Raw genomic sequence first — 12200 nt, 5'->3', positions numbered from 1 at the left:
TGCCTACGCAACATGATCTCCAAAAATTCCGTGCTCCTGGACACGGATGTTAAGGACACAAAATCCGTGTCCAGGAGCACGGATTTTGCCAAAATTCTGTGCTCCTGGACACGGAATTGTTTTCCGTGCTCCTGGACACGGAATTGTTTGAAGTGCTTTCTATAGGCTATTTCCACAGTCTTGTGTTTTCTCAGGATTTTTCTAATTTCAAATATTTTGTCTAAAAAAAAACATTTCTTACTGACAGGTTAGGGTTAGGCATTGTTTTGGTCTGGGCACAGCTAGTTTTCTTTCCTTCATTATATGAGTTTGATAGCCAAGCAACCAACTGGAAAAGGTATTTATCAAAAATATGTCTTTAATGACAGGTTAAGGTTAGGGAATGTTTTGGTCAGGGCACAACTTAAATTGCTATAGCATTATTTTGTTTAGGATTAGCATTTGGTATGTATTTTCTAATGATAGAGTTAACACAATGCTGTGGTAATAGCCTATAGAAAGCACTTCCGTGTGCCCATCACGGAAAACAATTCCGTGTCCAGGAGCACAGAAAACAATTCCGTGTCCAGGAGCACGGAATTTTGGCAAAATCCGTGCTCCTGGACACGGATTTCCTGTCCTTAACATCCGTGTCCAGGAGCACAGAATTTTTGGAGATCAGGCTGGCCTAGGTCTGCCTAAAGGGGGACTCCCCCAGCCCACCCCCCCCCTCCCGCTTGCAATAATAGAACCCGGAAACAATGGGCCAATGGAACCTCTCTCTATCTCTACTCTCTCTGGTATGCCACACACTTCTCTCTCTCTCAGAGAAACTCACAGATGCGGACTTTACTCCACATCACTGCTCATATGGGGCACCTAAGTCACGCCCTCTACTCCCTGGTTCATGGGGCAGGGGGAGTCAAAAAATAATTACTGGGCCTGAAAATTAGTGGGTTTTTTTTTACACCAATCCAAACCTTGGACCTCCACCTTTGCACCACAAATCCAAAAATCACTCATTTTAAAGCCCAGTATCTCCCTCTGCCCCATGAACCAAGAAGTAGAGGGCGTGACTTAGGTGCCCCATTTGGCTGATGTTAAAGTATATTTGGGTAACATTTAGCATTGCATGCTGTAAATTACATTATTACATTGCATTTCACTTAACTGACGCTTTCATTTATTCAAAATGAACAACTATTTTTTTCAGGGTATTGGTTACAGTCCCTGGAGCAATGTGGGGTTAGGTGCCTTGCTCAAGGGCACTTCAGCCATAGAGGAAGGTGTAGGGAGAGGTCAGGGGGGATTTGAACCGGCAACCCCTAGATTGAAAGACCAACTCTCTAACCACTAGGCCACGGCTGCTCCAATGGTTTGAGTATTTAATTGAATTGAATTAACTTGTTACTGGCAACATACTATTCTATCGCTACAATAACCCTGATTTTATGTGTATAATAATGGGCTTAAGGCTTTTAATCAAATATTTTAAGCTAATGGGTTAATATATTTTTTTATCATAACTGATGTTGGGTTTGTTGCACAGCACATCAGTTTGGGTTTGGACTGCTTGATTGTGCTCTAATAAAACACTTTATTCTTCTCAATGTCTTTGTCAGAGATTCTCAAATGTGTCCATCACCCCGCACTTTAAGAGGAATCAACAAGCCTCTCGTTTCCTGTTTCCATCACAAGGTTGACACAATAAAACACAGTCTATGCATTTTCACATGGTGTGCTCACTTTTGTTGCCAGAGCTTGGTATTAATGGCTGCATGACTACTTTCCATTGTGTCTGAGATACATTTCTGTGGTGTTGTCCCATGAAAAAAATACTTACAAATCTGCAGAAATTTGAAGGATGTACTCACTTCTGTGATGCACTAGCACTGTGAGTTCATGAAACATATATTCAATTGTTGCGAGTGTAAGGTGTTAGCTGAGAGGAGATATAGGCCAAATTAAATATTTCCAGTGAAATATATATTTTGCCGCTTCCCACCTCTTGTGTGTCCACACCCCATCTTGTGGAACTGTGGCCACACATTCGTAATGTTGGAATGCTTGTGTTCTGCTTCACCTCGTGTTCTACTTTAGACATTTCAGGAAATAAATAGTCCAGCAAGACTCTGTGGGCTTCATGTAGCATTTGTCAATTTCGGTCTGTTTGTACAGTTTCATCCAGGGAATTAGCAAGTTAAGACAGGGCCCACGTCTTATAATATAAATGTATTGCTACCAGAATGGCAACGTCCAAATTGCAATGTATTACTAAAGGTACCGTCATAGTAGTGCAGGTCAATGGTAGTTAGTGTAAGTCTTTTCAATGACTATTACAACTCTCCATTAGTGCAGTGTTTCTCAACAGGGGCTTAACAACCCCCCCAGGGCGCTAGAGAGGCAACAGCAACACACACACATAGGCCAATATGGGCCCCTGGCCCACAATTTGAGAACCATGGTCTTTTTTATTTTTTTAAACTAAGGGGAGCATTGACAGGCTTATGATGAGGACAAGGGGGCTTTTGTTCAAAAAAAGGTTGAGAACTACTGCACTAGTGGAACGGCATGCATTATGGAAACCTGATGCAAAGATTTTCTTACGTAGAGAAAGATACTCTGAACTGCGCCCACCCAATGCAAAGGAGTGTGCTCAACCAGAGAACTTAGGGCTCAACTTTGGGCTCTTAAGGCAGTGTTTCCCAACAGGGGTGCTGGGGGCCCCCCACAGGGGTGCCGCGGAAATGTGGCTGATAAAGAAATTATGTAATATAATACATATTTGTCTAAATTGATAAGTTAATGCTAGTCAGTGGAATCTGTCATCTGCCATTTACACACAATAAAGTAAATATAGGTCGCCCCAGTCAGCTGCAACTTCGAACGTAGGTTGTGTGACGTCCCCAAATGTGTTACTTTTTAAGCTTGTGTGGTATCGAATGTGATGCCATGTTACGGCTCGTTGGTTTGGGGTGCCTTGAAATTTTTCATGAATTGAAAGGGCGCCTCGCCAAAAAAAAGGTTGAGGTTGTCTTAAGGGGGCGTTGTCCCTCTTTCTTCTGTTTTTGTCATGTTTGGTGGTGGCTTGCACAAGCAGTGCGCTACTGCTACCTACAGCGCCAAGGGAATTTTCAACCTAATAAGGCAGTGATTTTCAAACTGTGGGCCGGGGCCCACTGGTGGGCCCTGAAGGTATTCCAAGTGGGCCTTGAAATCATTTTGTAAAAATCAAAATCATATTTTTGTATGTGTTGTTAATTTGTTACAGTTTTATTGGTTATTTTTTGACATTTGATGTAAGTTGATGTAAGCACACGCACACGCACACGCACACGCACACGCACACACACACACACACACACACACACACACACACACACACACACACACACACACACACACACACACACACACAAAGTGCAGGCTTGAGCACAGCAGATATACCCTGCCTCTCTCTCTCCCACACACACAGACACATGTGTGATAATGCCTCACTCATACAAAAACAAAAACCCTGCGTGCACTTTAGGAATGTATTGTGTGTGATATAACTCAACAAAACAAAACAAACACCTGTTATGACTTCTCGACAATGCCACAGTGCCAATAACCTGTTATCTCTTCTCGCCAATGCCACATACCATATTCTCTTCCTCGTGCAGCATGTTTAGCCTGGGAACTCCCACACTGCCTTTAGTTCTGCCTTTAGTTCTGCACAATCATTTCCATCTGAAAGACAGTCTGGCGAGGATGACTCATAACATCCAAGATCATGGGCCCTGTGTCATAATGGCCAAGCATTCTGGTATTCTGTATTCTGGCCCCTACGGAATTTACAATAGGCAACTCCCCAGACCTAATCTCACTTGTGATTAGGTCTGGTGTTAACCAGGCAACAGCATGTTGGGTGGTTAGGCCAGTTTAGATGATCACACACCATGAAGGCCCTCAACACACTCTTCATGAAGGGTGTCAGAGCTGTGTCCTGTATGTCTCACCCTCCCCATGTGCAGAATGGTGTCAAACTATGTGTGGTCTCTTCCCCTACCACACTGCTCACAGGGCCTGACAAGTCAAACATTTTGACTAGGAACCAATGGACTGATTAAACCTATTTTCCCATCACCCTCACCTTTTCCCCCTTGATCACACATATGTTCTACCTCAGAATTAAAGATGAGGAATGCTCTGATTGTCTGCGTCAATTGCCAAGCGATTTGTGAGTTGTGTGCACGGAAATATCTGTAATTATTTGGACTGCACGAGAGAAGTTTCATGTCTGACGTGTGTCTGAGTATGTGATTTGCCAGGTTGCAATTCGCAATATATCACTAAAGGCTCTGTGTACTGTTATAATAGTGAGCTATAGTCTGTCCAATAATTAGTAGGCTATACCAAACAGTGACACCACTGTACTGTTGCACACACACACACACACACACACACACACACACACACACACACACACACACACACACACACACACACACACACACACACACACACACACACACACACCACACACACACACACACACACACACACACACACACACACACAGTGTTGGTAATTGATTACACACGCACACGCGCGCGCACACACACACACACACACACACACACACACACACACACACACACACACACACACACACACACACACACACACACACACACACACACACACACACACACACACACACACACACACACACACACACACACACCTGTGAATTAGGTAAAAAAAGGGATCAACACAGAGTGAAGAATAAGCTGGGTGCCAATAACCTGTCGTCTCTTCTCGTCAATGCCACATATCAAATCTTCTTCCTCATGCAGCCTATTGAGGTGGTTAGGCAGGCTTTGATGATCACACCATGAAGGCCCCACATACACTCTTTATGAGGGGTGTATTGTGCCTCACCCTCTCTATGTGCTGGGTGGTGTCCGAGAGGTGTGTTGTGGGGTAAAGTGGTCAGTAACCCTACAAAGCAAAAAGGCAGTAACTGCGCAGAGCTCAAAACTGAGTCAGTTGACTTTAAAATGATACTGCAATCCAGTTTAAGTGTTTTTTGGGAGATTATTGGCATGTGACAGTTTTGTTACTTTATACCACCTTGTTTGAAGATCAATCATTTTATTTAACTTTAGACTTTGTCACATGGCATTAAAGTCATAGTAACTCATTTTAAACAGCAATGCCTTTTGCTTTGTAGGGCAGAATGTTGTCAAAGACACAGGGAGAGAGGGAGCCCAACAGAATTGACTTTGCAGATGACTTCGTCCTGGGCCCAGGAAAAGCTGTCAGCGGCCCATGGTATTCAGAAATGTTTGCCTCAAATCAGAGCTTGACATTAACACTTCAAACACTTCAAATGCAGATGGATATCTGTTTTGATGTTTATAAAGTCTCACTTGCTACTTGACCGGTTATTATTGATATGACATTTAAAAAAAAAAAAAATCAAGTTGCGCTATTCTCTGCCTGTGTTTGCGATCAAAATCGCAATCCAATTGCGCAATCCAATGCAGTCTTACAAACCTTCACTCATGAACAGCACTAGGACAGCTGGACATGCATTTTATAGCAACGACAGTCTGACACGTGTGTCTCTGAATTAAAACATCACTGAACGAATCCAACATTGAAAAAACAAACAAACGAACAAAACAACGTTGCTCTAAACTGTGACACAAAAGGATAGATTAGTTAACACCCCGAGTCAAACTTTTGTAGAACTTTCCTTAGAGCCGAATGTCTCAAAGGAACAGAACTATGCTGTGGGGGCAAATACAAGACGTCAACTCTGTTCCAGCCACTCTCCATCCAAGGGCAGACAGTGGAGCAAGTGGAAGTTTTTAGGTACCTGGGCACAGAAATGGACATCTCCTTGTATTTCTCACAGCACGTGGACTCAATATTTAAAAAAGCACAGCAACGCCTTCACCTACACTTCAGCAAAAACATTCCGACCCCCGGTCTACCATTCTCTCAATCAGTCTACCATTAGCTCATAGAATTTATCCTTACCTTCAATATATCCCTCTGGTACAACTTAATAGGCATTAGACAAAAGAACAAACTTTCACACATACTGAACCAGACTATCAAAATTTCAAGTCAGCAAGAACTTTCTGACCCTAGTCTACCATTCTCTCATAGAATCAGTCCTTACCTTCAATATATCCTCCTGGTACAACTTAATTGGCAAAAGACAAAACAGCAAACTTTCATCCAAGGTGAACCAAATTTCAAGTCAGCAAGAACTCTCATAGAATCAGTCCTTACCTTCAATATCCTCCTGGTACAACTTAAGTAATTTTACTCAGTTCGGAGCTATGCACAGTTACTGACTTTTTATTTGTAGTGGCATTTGTAGGGAGTTTGTAATGAGTTTGTAGTATGACATAATACCCACCGCTACCACCACACACACGTGTGCGCGCGCACACACACACACACACACACACACACACACACACACACACACACACACACACACACACACACACACACACACACACACACACACACACACACACACACACACACACACACACACACACACACACACACACACACACACACACACACACACACACACCACAACATAAATGCATTCTGTCAGCATCATAAATCAGTGACTACAATGCTTCCTCTCTGTGTCTTCATTTTTGGGTTGTCACCAACTGGAATGCCACCACCCCACCCCTTTGTACGGGTGCACTGTTCTAACCACAGACATGTATATTTATAGTTCCATTATAGTAGGCCTATCAACAGGTGTGAACAGGCTCTGATTGGCCTGCACTGGTAGAGTGTGAAGGCTCTGATTGGCGGATTGGTGTGTAGTAGCAGGAGTCCTCCAGACTCTGATTGGTGGATTGGTGTGTAGTAGCAGGAGACCTCCAGGCTCTGATTGGTGGAATGGTGTGGTAGCAAGAGTCATTCGGGCTCTGATTGGTGGATTGGTGTGTAGTAGCAGGAGTCCTTCAGGCTCTTATTGGTGGATTGGTGTGTCGTAGTAGGAGTCCTCCCCATTGCAGCTCTTAAAAGCATCAGAGTGTCAGTGTGCTTCATGAGCAGAATCTTCCTTCAGGAGGACAGAGGCCCTCACAACTACCTGGAACTGCTGCTGAGGTAAGGCTGTCTCACACACACACACACACACACACACACACACGCACACGCACACGCACACGCACACGCACACGCACACGCACACACACACACACACACACACACACACACACACTGTATGGATTTTAAACAATTCTAATTATCATATCTGATTAGATCTACTTGAGATCTCCATGAAATGTGTCTAAATCTCTAGAATGCCCAAAGCATTACTGTCAAGGACTGGTACGTAACACGTATGTTTGTGATGTTTCATCACAGGTGACCAAAGTTGATCATGAAGACAGCTGGAGTTGTTCTGCTGTTGCTGTGGTTCGGACAGGTTGTGATTGCAGCACACAATCCAGATGTCAAAACCACAAACACAGGAAAAGACGCTGCCCAACAGTCAGACATCCACACTGTGTTGAGAGAGATGAGTATCCTCATCGCTCAGCAGGGAGAGCAGCTCAAATGCACAAAGACAAAACTGGAGGATGTGGAGAAGAAGGCAGAAGCCATGGAGAACAGACTGAGAGCCAGTGAGAGTCGTGTCAACCAACTAAAAACTGAAAATAAGGGTATGAAATGTTTCGTGTTTCCAATTATATTGCATGAAATAGCAGTAAATAAAGAATTAAATCAAATAAACACAATTAAATTCTCCCAACACAGCACATGGATTATTTATTTATTGAGGCTTATTTATTTATTTATTTATTTATGCAAAATATTATGATGCAAACAAGTAAAAAATAGTTTTTACTTTAAAAGTACTGCATATAGAAATATCTCTTCATGCAGTACTAACGGTCATGGGTAAGCAATTAGGGTGTCAGACTTGCAGCCCAAAGGTTGCCAGTTCGACTCCCGACCCGCCAGGTTGGTGGGGGGAGTAATTGACCAGTGCTCTCCCCCATCCTCCTGACTGAGGTACCCTGAGCAAAATACCCTCCCGCCGCACTGCTCCCCAGGGGCGCCACTGGGGGCTGTCCCCTTGCTCGGGTGAGGTATGAATGCAATTTTGTTGTATACAGTGTGCAGTGAACACTTGTGTTCTGTGGAGTGCTGTGTCACTATGACAATGGGAGTTGGAGTTTCCCAGTTGGGCTTTCACTTTCGCTTTCGTTAAAAAAAAATATATATATATATATATATATATATATTTGTATTTGGTGTGTGTGTGTGTGTGTGTGTGTGTGTGTGTGTGTGTGTGTGTGTGTGTGTGTGTGTGTGTGTGTGTGTGTGTGTGTGTGTGTGTGTGTGTGTGTGTGTGTGTGTGTGTGTGTGTGTGTGCGTGCATGTCCGGGTTTGCATGTACTTTATCCACAGCTCAATCAGCGGCTGTATCAGACCTGAAACGGGAGAGAGCTCGGAGCAGGGTGTCTTTTTCAGCCGCACTGCTTGGGGAGGGTGGAAGAGCTATATCAGGGGTTGAGACATTGGTGTTTCAACTTACGATCACTAACATTGGCAACGGCTACAATCACAAAGATGGTAAGACAAAAATTAGGATGCAGACTGGACTGGATGTTTTTTTTTGTTTTTGTTTCTTTTTTACAATTGTCTGGCTTGTTTCATTAAGTGTGCCAAAGTTATTTGATGATTTAATTATCATTTAAAACATCAATTAGATTCAATTAATTAAATAATTAGTTAACTATATACGTAGGCCTATACATTTTGTAATTACTACACTTCTCTTCCTTTTTTCTCACCTTCATTTCTAAAGGGAAATTCAGAGCTCCAATCAGAGGAGTCTACTGGTTTGCTGTGTATATATACGGTTATGGAGCTCGGCATCATGGTGTTGGAGCCACACTGCAAAAAAATGGAGAGCAGGTTGCCATTGCTTATTCTCATCAGCCAAACTATGTTGTCAGTACCTCTAATGGAGCCTCTCTGCTGCTGGAGAAGGGAGATGAGGTCTGGGTGAAGTTGTGGCCTGGTACATGGGTGTATGATAACCGCTTTAAGCACACCACCTTCTCTGGACACCTGCTTTTCGCCATGTGAGGAAACCAGACGGAGCGCCACACAAATGCTGAATTAATTCCACTTAACGGATCATATTTGGCTAATGATATACTAAGGCAGCTCTGGGTAACATTTTTGAACGCTATAAATGGTATAGGTATTGAATTGAATTGAATGTTATTAACGTGGTACAGCATATAACACTTAAACTTTATATATCACATTGTATCACTACCATAACCCCCATCTTATGTGCATCATATGGGCATCAGGCTTTTAATGAGATGTCTTTGGGACTTTTTTTTATTACCTCCGCCAAGGAGGTTATGTTTTTGGTTGCGGTTTGTCTGTCGGTCAGCAGAATAACTCAAAAAGTTATGAACCGACTTGGATGGAACTGTGTGTAGTTGCTGTACATGACAAGATGTTCTTTCAAAGGGAGGTACCGCGCCTTTTCTCTTGATGCCGGGTGGGTGCATAGGTTCCAACAGGTTAACTATGGGATCAAGGAAGGGGAACTCGCACACCTTGTAAGCCGATGCAATAATTTCCTTTTATTGCATGTTTCGAAAATAAAAAAGTGCTACCCAAGTGAACAGTGCAAATGTTTCGGTCCCATTCAGACCATCCTCAGTGAGGATGGTCTGAATGGGACCGAAACGTTTGCACTGTACATGACAAGAGAAACAAGTGATTATATTTTTGGTGGTGATCCGGATCACGGTCCAGATGCAGGAATTTTTTAAAGATGCGGGATATAGCTCATTTTGACATTACAGTTTCTAACTCCACAAAAAGAAGGCAGAAAGACTTTAGGGTGTAACATAGGCAAATGTTCCATCAAACATTTTCCTTGGTGGAGGTCTGCACTCTCTGAGTGAATTTCTAGTTACTGTTGTTGTTGGGTACTTTTGGTTTTGGACTGCTTGTTTATGCTCTATTGGCAAATAAAACACCTTGAATCTTATTCACCTCAATGTCTTTGCCAGATATTCTCAAATGTTTCCATCATACCCCACTTTAAGAGGAATCAACAAGGCAAACCTCTCCTATTTAGGCTACTATTGCAGCAAGAGAGGGAGAGAGAAGAAATGACCAAGGCCGGTGCCACGGGGGGGAGCATTGCCCCCCCCCCCAGCTGAGCTGCTGTGCCCCCCCCCCCCCCCCCCCCCTGGGCCTATTCACCTAAACATGCTGATATGGTCATTAATATGCAACAAATGAATACTGTAAATATAAAGTATAACATAAAATGCCACCAGTGCTTAACCACCACAGCCCTAATAAACAAATAAATAAATAGGCTGCACTATTTATACATTTAGACATTGTTAGTAGACCTAAATGTGAAACAATACGTGAACATGCATAATTTCAATTTCTTGAAAAGGCCAGCGACACTTAGTTGTGCATCAGTGCAGTTTTTGCTAAATTGGTAGCTCATGAGGACCCACACTTAAAGGCCAACTTCCGATAAAACACAGTTTTACTCACCCCTTTTGAAAATCGGACGGTCACCCCAAGTTAAACTCACTTGCAAAGCTCTCATAGCGGTGCGTCACCTCGCCTGGCTGTGTTACCTGGTGTTTCCCAATTGACATAAATAATGCAGAGAAACGAGTGAATCACGAAAGCCTTTCTGTTTTGCGTCACGTCGAAAGAAGGCGTTGCCCACAAAGGTTTACGTCAACCCATTTTTCTAAAAACATGTCGAGTCATTTTTTTCTGCTTGTTTTTAAAACAAGCAACGTCTGGTGGCCCGAAACCTGGTGGCCCATCTTAGCTTAGCTATCAGCTGGTTGCTATTCTCAGATACACACAAAGCACAAAGCCTCATACATACAGCATGCCCACTCTGGTTGCTCCGTGCCTGCAGCTCGCCTAGGGGTCGCTGTCGAAAGAGCACAGCCCTGAATGGAGCCTGCACGCCTTATTTTCACCACAATAACACAGACTTGTAAATGTGAATAAAAAGTAAGTGGTCTGTACCAAAATTAGCAGTGTCAAATTAGCAACGGCCAACTGTCAATTCAGTTCACAGGTGGTCCCTGAACATTTTTGGGGGGACAAAGTGGTCCTCAGTCTGAGAAAGTTTGAGAAACACTGCTGTATGTATACACAGTGGTCACATTCCTCCTGAGATCAAAGCACGTGGCCTTAGCTCGCATAGGTGTCAGTCGGAGAGGTGGTTTGTGTTGTGGGTCATGGCTAAGAATACACAAAAGCCTCCGTCTAGTTGACAGGCGAGTCACTGTTGGACCGCCTGCCGGTGGGATCAGGGCCGGATTAAGATGGCATTGGAGCCCCAAGGCCATAGGTAGCTGTAGGCCCCTGCAATAGACAAATTCTGCAGTAAAATTAGGTAGATGGTAACCTGGTTCTCACGCGATGTATGTTACCCAACCATCTGGAACATTGTCAGTCGTTTACGTAGCTCTGTAAAGGCGTGGGTGTGTTCAGAACAGCTCGAACCTGATTGGAGTATTCACATGGCTTTTTTGAATCAGTTACTATTTCAACGAGTGACTTGTATATACCCTGCCCTGCGTTCACGGCCCGCGATTCTGATTGGACAGGCTGTGAAATTTCTGATTCCGTTCGGGCTCGTTTAAGATTTCCAGACCCACGTGCGAGCTCACGAAGTTGAGCGTGAGAGCCAGGCTAGGTAGACGGCGCCATAATTCAGAATCAGCAATGAGTATTAACAATATTGAAAACACAAACTCAACAGCAGACAATGTTTTCAATACCACATATTGTCACAATTCTGCAACTGTTGATCCCATAAACACACACACACGACGCACACACACACACACACACACACACACACACACACACACACACACACACACACACACACACACACACACACACACACACACACACACACACACACACACTACACTTTTTCCAATCAGAGGGCCCTCTGGCAGGTGAGGCCCCCTAGGACGCGGCACTATCCGGCCAAAGCGTTAATCTTTGGGGTGTTGCATGCGACCTGCGGTGTATCTGCCAACAGTGTTGTGCCTCTGGTGTGCCGCTGGTGCGTTGTCGACATACTGGTGTCATGTCAATTTGAGCTACCTGTCAAGATGAGCGACCAAACCATTACAACACAC

At 43.7% G+C, this 12200-nt stretch overlaps 1 long non-coding RNA gene across 1 annotated transcript; it reads left to right on the top strand.

The window, feature by feature from the left end:
- The first annotated feature begins 7043 nt into the window (after nt 1–7043).
- On the top strand, nt 7044–8615 carry LOC134439747 (uncharacterized). Its single transcript, XR_010032831.1, has 3 exons — nt 7044–7122; nt 7384–7682; nt 8434–8615. It is a non-coding gene; the product is annotated as an uncharacterized LOC134439747 (long non-coding RNA).
- Nucleotides 8616–12200: the final 3585 nt, after the last annotated feature.

The sequence above is a fragment of the Engraulis encrasicolus genome, chromosome 23, assembly GCF_034702125.1.
Source record: "Engraulis encrasicolus isolate BLACKSEA-1 chromosome 23, IST_EnEncr_1.0, whole genome shotgun sequence".
In the NCBI taxonomy this organism is placed as follows: Eukaryota; Metazoa; Chordata; class Actinopteri; order Clupeiformes; family Engraulidae; genus Engraulis; species Engraulis encrasicolus.
This window is presented reverse-complemented; position numbering and strand designations above follow the sequence as displayed.